The sequence below is a fragment of the Macrobrachium nipponense genome, chromosome 9, assembly GCF_015104395.2.
Source record: "Macrobrachium nipponense isolate FS-2020 chromosome 9, ASM1510439v2, whole genome shotgun sequence".
NCBI classification, from domain to species: Eukaryota; Metazoa; Arthropoda; class Malacostraca; order Decapoda; family Palaemonidae; genus Macrobrachium; species Macrobrachium nipponense.
Genome location: NC_061110.1, coordinates 20,982,361 through 20,991,438, shown reverse-complemented (window position 1 = coordinate 20,991,438; position 9,078 = coordinate 20,982,361). Strand labels below are relative to the sequence as shown.

General features: G+C 30.7%; 1 protein-coding gene across 1 annotated transcript in view; it reads left to right on the top strand.

Annotated features, from left to right (window-relative positions):
• Positions 1 to 476: 476 nt before the first annotated feature.
• LOC135217881 (sex peptide receptor-like) overlaps positions 477 to 9,078 on the top strand; it is an 83,596-nt gene continuing 74,994 nt past the window's right edge. The window contains exon 1 of the mRNA XM_064253902.1: positions 477 to 745. The gene's annotated coding sequence lies outside the window, so the exon portion shown is untranslated. The remainder of the gene's footprint in view (positions 746 to 9,078) is intronic.

Below are 9,078 nucleotides of genomic sequence, written 5' to 3'. Positions count from 1 at the left end.
AGAGAGCGAGAGAGAGAGAAAGACCGTAAGTGAGAGAGAGAGAGAGAGAGAGAGAGAGAGAGAGAGACATTAAAAGCAGGAGAAAGAGGGAGAGAAATTGAAAGAAAGACAGTAAGCTAGAGAGAGAGAGAGAGAGAGAGAGAGAGAGAGAGAGAGAGAGAGAGAGAGACATTAAAAGCAGGAGAAAGAGGGAGAGAAATCGAAAGAAACACTGTAAACGAGAGAGAGTAAAGAAAGAGAGTAAAAAAAGAGAGAGAGTGAAAAGAGAGAAAGGCAGTAAACGAGAGAGACAGAGAGAGAGAGAGAGAGAGAGTAAAGAGAGTAAAACAAGAGAGTGAAAGAGAGAAAGGCAGTAAACGAGAGAGCGAGAGAGAGCGAGAGAGAGAGAGAGAGAGAGAGAGAGAGAGAGCAGGCTCACAGCTTCTTTGCCTACTTCCGCGAAGCAGCAGACTCCCATTCAAATCTCAGCCATTGCCTGGTGCGGAGGGCGAGTTCACACACTCTCTCTCTCTCTCTCTCCCTCTCAGTCCCTTGCTCTCTTTCTCTCTCCTTCGCCAGCTTCAATCGTGATCGCGAACTTAGAAAAGGGAATATATTTGATTGATAGAAAATACGATGCAATTGCTCTTCATTATGTAACGGTTATGTCAAACTGGACGGATATTATACAGACTTTCTGTAGACCTATAGTGAAGTGAACAAAGTTCTCTGATAGAATTTGACAGCTGGAAACTGCTTAATTAAGGTACGTCAGCTTTCTTTCTCATTTGTTTTATAGTTACAATATGTGTTCGATTTTAAAGTATGGATATAATTGTCTGTAACTACGAAAGTGAAACTCCCTAAGGTACGTAAGTTTTTTTTTTTTTATTCTTTTCGACTTTTCGTTTGATTTCTTATTCATTTTATTTTTTGTGTGTTGGCTTTTTTTTTTTAAATATGGATACAATATCTGTAACTACGAACTTAAGGGATTTTTTAACGAAAATAAGACTGTTATAGAATTGTCGTTTAAAAATAAACATATGAAGTATACTTCACTTCTACCTGGTGTTGTGCATTAATGGTCAAACATATACATAAGTATATACCCGAGACATATATATTTTATATAAATATATATATATTATATATATATATATATATATATCTATATATTATATATATATATATATTATATATAATATATATATACATATGCTTTTGGGGCAAAGTTTTTTTTTTTTGTGTATGCAGATTTCGTTGAATTCTATGGCCTTTTGGTTGTTGATCAACTTCTTTTTAGTTTGACAAAATTTTGTAAATTTTCTTTGCTCTTCCGAATTTAGTTGGACAAAACAGTGAGATTAACTGTTTGTTCCATTTACTGATTAACACAACACCACAGCTTTTAATAGTAGAACATAATTTAATTTGTGAACATAATGAAAACAAATTAAATTATATTCTATTATGAATTTTATTATATTTTGCAACTTATATAACTGTAAATAAACTAAAATTGTTCATCTTGTACATAATGTTATCGTAATGAATTTTTGTGTCATTATGGTATCACGACGAATAACGGAACAGCTGTGGTTTTGTGTTTATCAGTAAATGGAACAAAGAGTTAATCTTATTTTTGTCCACCAACTGAATTTGGAAGAACGAAGGAGCTTTAGAAAATTTTGTCAAACTAAAAATAGAAGTTGCTCAGTAACCAAAAAGCTATAGAATCCAACGAATTCTGCATATATATATATATATATATATATATAATATATATATATATATATATATATATATATTATATATATATAATATATATACATATATATATATATATTATATATATATATATATATATATATATATATATATATATATATATATATATATATATATATATAGTCTCAGTGTGTATATTCATGCGTATGTTTCATTTTATACATATCGTCACGTAAAACTGCGATATGCTTCGTACAAAAAAATAAATAAATAATAATATACATGTATGTGTATGTATGCAGGTCTACACACTCTTGATTAATATTAATCTGAAGCACAGTAGCTTTGGACTGCCAGCTTCCATTAAATATACTCATCATCTGATGGATTGATAAGATACCGGGTGGTCAAAAAGTCCCTCCCTGTGCAGCTAATGTTTTATGATACGACACTCGATTGGCAGCATAACCCTTAATTAAGATGTATAATTATTTTGCTATATGATCCCAAATGAAAACCATTATAAGTATTAATAAATTACAATTTATATTATTTCAGTGTCGTACCATAAAACATTAGGTGCAAAGTGAGTTTTTGATCACCCTGTATAATCATAAAAGCACTCGGTATGATCTAGCCATTTCTTGTAGTCTTTCATCTTTCATACCCAGGCTATATTTCGATATCAACATTAATTTTATAAGTAATATTGATGTTTATATTAATTAAGAAATACTCATACTAGTGAGTCTTGAAATGGAGAAACAAATCCACAGTTATGTTTAGGTACATATATTCAAAAATAAACCTCTGGAGATTTGTCTTTGAATATATGCTACTTATACATAATCGTTTCTCAATTCATATTAAGATTAAATCTAATATTGATATTGGTATTATTATTATTCATAAAAATTAATATTAATGTTAATAATATTATTAATACTTCCAGTATTATGTTCTATGTGCTGTTACAAATTACTAAAAAAAAAAAAAAAAAAAATAAAATTAATATATTTCATGTATTCGACAAACTCTGATGTAAAACGAGGGTTATAAAAAATACCAAAATTATAAGTCCCCTATTTTGCCAGTGATATATCTTGTTTTGCAGCCTTTTTCATTCCGAGAGGCTAAAAATACTGCTAAAATTCGAACGGGTTTGATATCTGTGAGCGAAAAATGTGCAGATTTTTATTTCAATAAATGTGACTTTAAAATCTCGCATACCTCTTGTGTGTCTCATAAACGTGCCTATATTAAATCATAACAAAATAACAAAAGCAAGTTAAGAATTATATATGTGTCGTCAATTTGTTAAATACGTAATATACTTGAATATTTATCTTGTAGAAGTCGTTGGCCAAAAGAATCCACTCGGAGAGGTTCAGTGTTATCGCATTTAACTCAATTTCGCCCCTTGAGAACTTTACAAGGAAACACTCCTGTGAATATTTAATGGAATCCTTGACGTACAGGAACGAGGGGTCACATTTTTCCCACGAGCAAATCCTAATGTTTATTGTTGCAAAGAGAAAGGGAATAGGAGAGAGACAATCCTGCCCCAAGACAGGAGAAATAATCGTAACGAATTCAGTATCAAGAAAAAGGCCATGAATAAGTGGAAATGAAGGGAAGGGTGGTTGGTATTTCTACGTAGTATCACTGCTTTGAAAGGCTTCGCGGAATGCACTGTGCGTAAATGTATTTAATTACAACCTGTCCGTAAATATATCTAAATAAAATCTCTACGTACATATATTTAAATGCGAACTGTGTGTGAATATATTTAAATACAACCTATGCGTAAAATATCCAGATGAATTATCTCTGTAGATATTTTCAAATACGACCTGTGTGAATATATTTAAAAACAACCTGCGCCTAAATATATCTAACCAAAATCTGTGTAAATATATTTAAATACGACCTGCGTGTGAATATATTCAAATGCAACCTGTGCGTAAATATATTCAACCACAACCTGGGTATAATATATTTAAATTCAGCCTGTTTGTGTAAATATATTTAGATAAATACACCTGTGCGTAAATATAATCAAATACGATCTGTGTGTGAATATATCTAAATACATCCTGTGCGTAAATATAATTAAAAACAACCTGTATATAAAATATTCAAATACTACCTATTTGTATTTATGTTTAAATGCAGCCTGTGTGTAAATATATCAAAATACAACCCGTGTGTAAATATATTTGAATGTAACATGTGCGTTAATATATTTCAATACAACTTGTGTGTAAATAATATTAAATACTACCTGTGTAAAATAGATTTAAATACATCTATGTAAATATATTCAAATACAACTTATGTGTAAATGAATTCAAATACAACTTGTCTGCAAATATATTTAGATACAACTTGCATAAATATATTTAAAAGCAATCTGTATAATATATTTAAATACATGTGCGTAATTAAATTTAGATACAACCTCTGCGTAAATATATTCAAATACAACTTATGCGTAAATAAATTAAAAAACAACTTGTTTGTAAATATATTCAAATACACATACAACCTGTGTATAGATATATTTAAATATAGCCTACGCGCAAATATATTAACATACAACGTGTGTAGATGTATTCAAATACAACCTGTGTGCAAATGTATTCAAATGAACCTGTGTAGGTATTCTGATACAATGCAGTAAAGTCTTTTCATTTGCTTTCTTCTGATTGACATCATCATCACCTGGGGTCCTTCTATGGACTCAATCATTTGACATTTAGTTGCCTTTGCAGCACGAGTACAAAGCCTTGGACATTTGCAATCATAAAACAGGGAAATTATGCAAAAATTTGTATTGCGTCAGAATATTAGTCACTCCATGGTATGACATAGGATCGAGAGATAAAGAAAAACAAGGCATGATCATACATCCAGCTTACATGGGGCACGTGTTAAAATCTACGGTCAAATGGCGTTGTTTCGCCGACGTAAAATAAAATAAATACGCTATATTTTATTAATAATAATTTTTCTGTATTGTTTATCATGCAGGTTATTTACGTTTTACATAAATGAATTGTATTATATATATATATATATATATATATATATATATATATATATATATATATATATATATATATATTATCCTAATATTTCTGTATCTTGAACTCAACACGAAACACCTTTTTCAGACCTTTTTTATTCTACCACAGACCTTTCCTACTCCCCAACAAGAACAGCAACAACAACAACAACAACAACAACAACGTAGTTTTTAGGCTTACTCCCCGAGTAAGCGAAAACAGATCACGAACTGAAGTTTCACTATTAACTCCCCTCGCTGGCCTTACTGGAAAGTAAAGTGCGAAAGATGATTAAACTTCCACAAACTCCAAGAGAACCATTCGCCCTTTTTTTTTCTCTCCACCACCTCCTGCCCCACCCTCTCTCCTCTCCCCTCCCTACTCCCCCACCAAGTCTTTTCCTAACCAACATCCAAAAGGAGGAAACAAAATCCCTCGCAAGTCATTCGAGGGGATTTTGGGCGAATTGTGGCCCAATTCCCGCTCCACTTTTATTGACTAAGAAAGACGCCGGAGCCAGAGACCTGTGACCTTCAAGACGGTGTTGCTTAAGTCTCCCTCTCTCGTGTTTTCTTGGTTTAGAAAGATTCTGCGTAGATTATACCGTGAAACGCTTATCAACGTATGTAGTGTGCTTTCCATTATAACACCTAAACAGATATATATATATATAGATATAGATATATATATATATATATATATATATATATATATATATATATATATATATATATATATATATATATATATATATATATATATATATATATATATATATATATATATATATATATATATATATTATATATATATATATATATATACGTAAATAGCCACATGAGAGGTGAAAAATCAAAGACCAGGTACAAGCGCTTTCGTGTATTGCGTACACTTCTTTGGGGTACAAAGTAAAATAAATAAATAGAAACATACAAATAAAAATTTCAGAAACAAAGATCAAAGCCATTAACAAGCAAAGTTATCATACAAGTTGTCACTACCAAACAAGTAAGAATACTTTAAAAATTGCTTAAGAACTGAAACTGCAGTTAGTATAACAGGCTGTTGCTAAAAGGTGACATTGTATTTCCCTACAATTTTATAAACAAGGTAACTATCTAATTTAAAAAGACCTGAACTCTGATTCATAAGTTGATCGTTAAAATGCTTAATAAATGCAGATTCAATTATGTTTCTTTTTACAATATGGTTACAAAATATTACCTCAGATGCATTTTTCCAGTCTATACTATGGTTAAAATCATTCATGTGTACAAATAAAGCACTTGTCGATTGACCTGTTCTAACTGCGTAACGGTGTTGTTTTAGACGGTAATCTAGTTCTTTACCAGTTTGACCAAGGTATTTGTAATTACAGCCAGCACAAGGAATCGTGTAAATACAGCCACTAGTTTGTTTTGGGGAATTACGCACAATGATATTTTTAAGTTTTCCTGAATTTTTGTATACCACATTTATCTTGAAAGTTTTCAGTAATTTCTGAATAAAAGAAAGATTTACATTATATGGCAGTGTTAAGATATTTTCTCTCACAAAAGGCTCCCTATTGTTGGTGGAATAAAAAATATTTCTAGCTTTCTGCAAAGATTTGTCAATTAAAAACTTGGGTATTTTAACCTATTTCCTACGTCATAAATTTTACAATTCTCGGAGTTTAGGAATTCCGGACTGCATATCCGTAGTGCCCTTAAAAACATGTTAAAAAAACTGAGAGTTTTACATTAACAGGGTGGTCTGAATAATAGTGGATATAAGAACAGACATTGGTAGGTTTCCTGTAAACATCAAACACAAAGCTTCTATCCCTTCTATGAACCAAAACATCTAAAAACGGTAATGAACAATAATTTTCTTCTTCAACGGTGAATTTAATAGAAGGTACCAAATTATTTAACTTTTCTAAAAATATGTTCAAATTTTCGCTCATGGGACAAACACGAATATGTCATCAACATATCGAAACAAAGAACCCCCTATGCAAAATACCGGGTAATATTTTTACTTCAAAAAATTCCATATACAGGTTGCTAAGTACTGGGGAAAGGGGATTTCCCATAGCCATTCCAAACTTTTGATGGTAATAATTTCCGTTAAAAACAAACTTACAATCTTTAAAGCATAATTTTATCAATTCTAAAATTTTGTCAGAAGCCAAAGGTAAAATATGCTTTGTTAATTCGTCAGCTAAAAAGTTCAATAAATCATCAACTGGAACATTGTTAAATAAAGAGGTAACATCAAAACTGATCATTTTAAAGTCGTAATTTACGTGAGCATTACTGATTTTTTCAACAAAATCTGTATTATTCTTTATATGTGATTTAGATATGTTTCCGACAATAGGCATAAGAATCCTAACTAACCATTTAGACAGTTTGTATGAAACACTACCAACCGAACTGATTATTGGGCGGACAGGATTACCAAACTTGTACGCTTTAATAAGACCATACATATACGGTAAGGTTGCACTTTGTGAGGAAAACTGTTTGACTAGAGCATCATTTCCTTTAAGACACTTTTTAATATCTTATTGAAATTACTATTAACTGAGGCAAGGGTTTTTTTTTTCTTAGTTCTGAATAAGTTACGTGATCTGACAAAAGATTGTACATTTTTCTAGCATACTCATCCTTATCCATTATTACCAGAACTTGGGATTTATCAGCCCTCGTAATATGCAGGTCATTATAATTTGTTAAGTCAATGTAACACTTTATAAAACGTCTGGGAATATAGTACTTTTTATATATATATATATATATATATATATATATATATATATATATATATATATATATATATATATATATATATATATATATATCTATATATATATATTATATATATATATCTATATATATATATATATATATATATATATATATATATATATATATATATATAAGGGCAATTTTGAAGAGTAAATATCGGCCAATGTATTTTTTATTGCTTTATGTTTGTCAAATATTGAAAGGAGAGAACTGCTGAAGGAAGCTGGTGTGGTGAAATGTGCCTATTCTCCAAAGCTGAAATGAAATATGGCGACAATGAAACTGTGATAGAAGAAAAAGAAGCGAAAAATCGAAATAAACAGTACCGTGAATTGGATTTCCGCAGTGTTAAGAATAACTGTCAGCTACGAATGACGAGAGACGACATAAAGTGAGAAAAGAAGGTAGAAGGAATTCTCAGAAATAAAGATCTGAAATTAACTCGTTAGCAACAAAAGTTTGCAAGATAATAAAGGAAGACTGGAACTCAATGATATTTTCCCCTTTTTTATTAGGTGAGTGAATTGTGCCTATTAACTGAGAATGAAAGAACTTATTAAGTAGAAAATGCTCCGAGGTTTTTTGACGGGATTGAGTTTTCTGTACAACGAATAATGGTGTATGAAACCCTCTGCCGCGGCTCGTGAAACTTTCAGCATAGGCCCGGTGGTGGCCTGTGTTGTTGGCACCTATAGTAGTGACAGATGCATGATCACAGTTTACTTTAAGCTTAAATAAAATAAACACTACCGAGGCTAGGAGAGGGCTGCAATTTGGTATGTTTGACAATTGGAAAGGGGATGATTGATCAACATACCAATTTGCAGCCCTCTACCCCTAGTGGTTTTTAAGATCTGAGGGCGGACGGAAAAAGTGCGGACAGAAAAATGTACGGACGGACAGGCAAAGCGAAATCAATAGTTTTCTTTTACAGATAATTCATTAAAAGTGGAAACTAATGAAATATATTATATCACAGAAATGGGGAGTTGTGAAGGTCCAATCGATGTTATGTACATTAAAAAAAAATGTTAGTAAACAGAAAATGACGATCTAGAATATTTCGAAGTAAAAAATGTTCACAATTCAGATATTATGTAAAAAGGAAAAACTTTTGTTAAAAAAAAAAATTATGAACTAAAACATTTCAAGGTAAAAAACAATTTTACAGTTCAGATTTTGTATAAATGGAAAAAAAATGTTAGTAAACAGAATATGATGAACTAAAGTATTTCGAGTAAAAAATAAGACTACAGTTCAGATATTAAGTACAAGGATATAAATGTTTGTAAATAGAAAATTATGAGCTAAAGCATTTTGAGGTCAAAAATATAAGTTTACGATTCAGATGTAACATTAAAGTAAAAAAAAAATATTTGTAAGTAAAAATTGTTGAACAGAAGCATTTCGAGGTATAGAATAAACTGATTCACAATGTACATATTACATAAAAGGGAAAATGTTAGTAAAGAGAACATGACCAACTAATGTATTTCGAGGAAAAA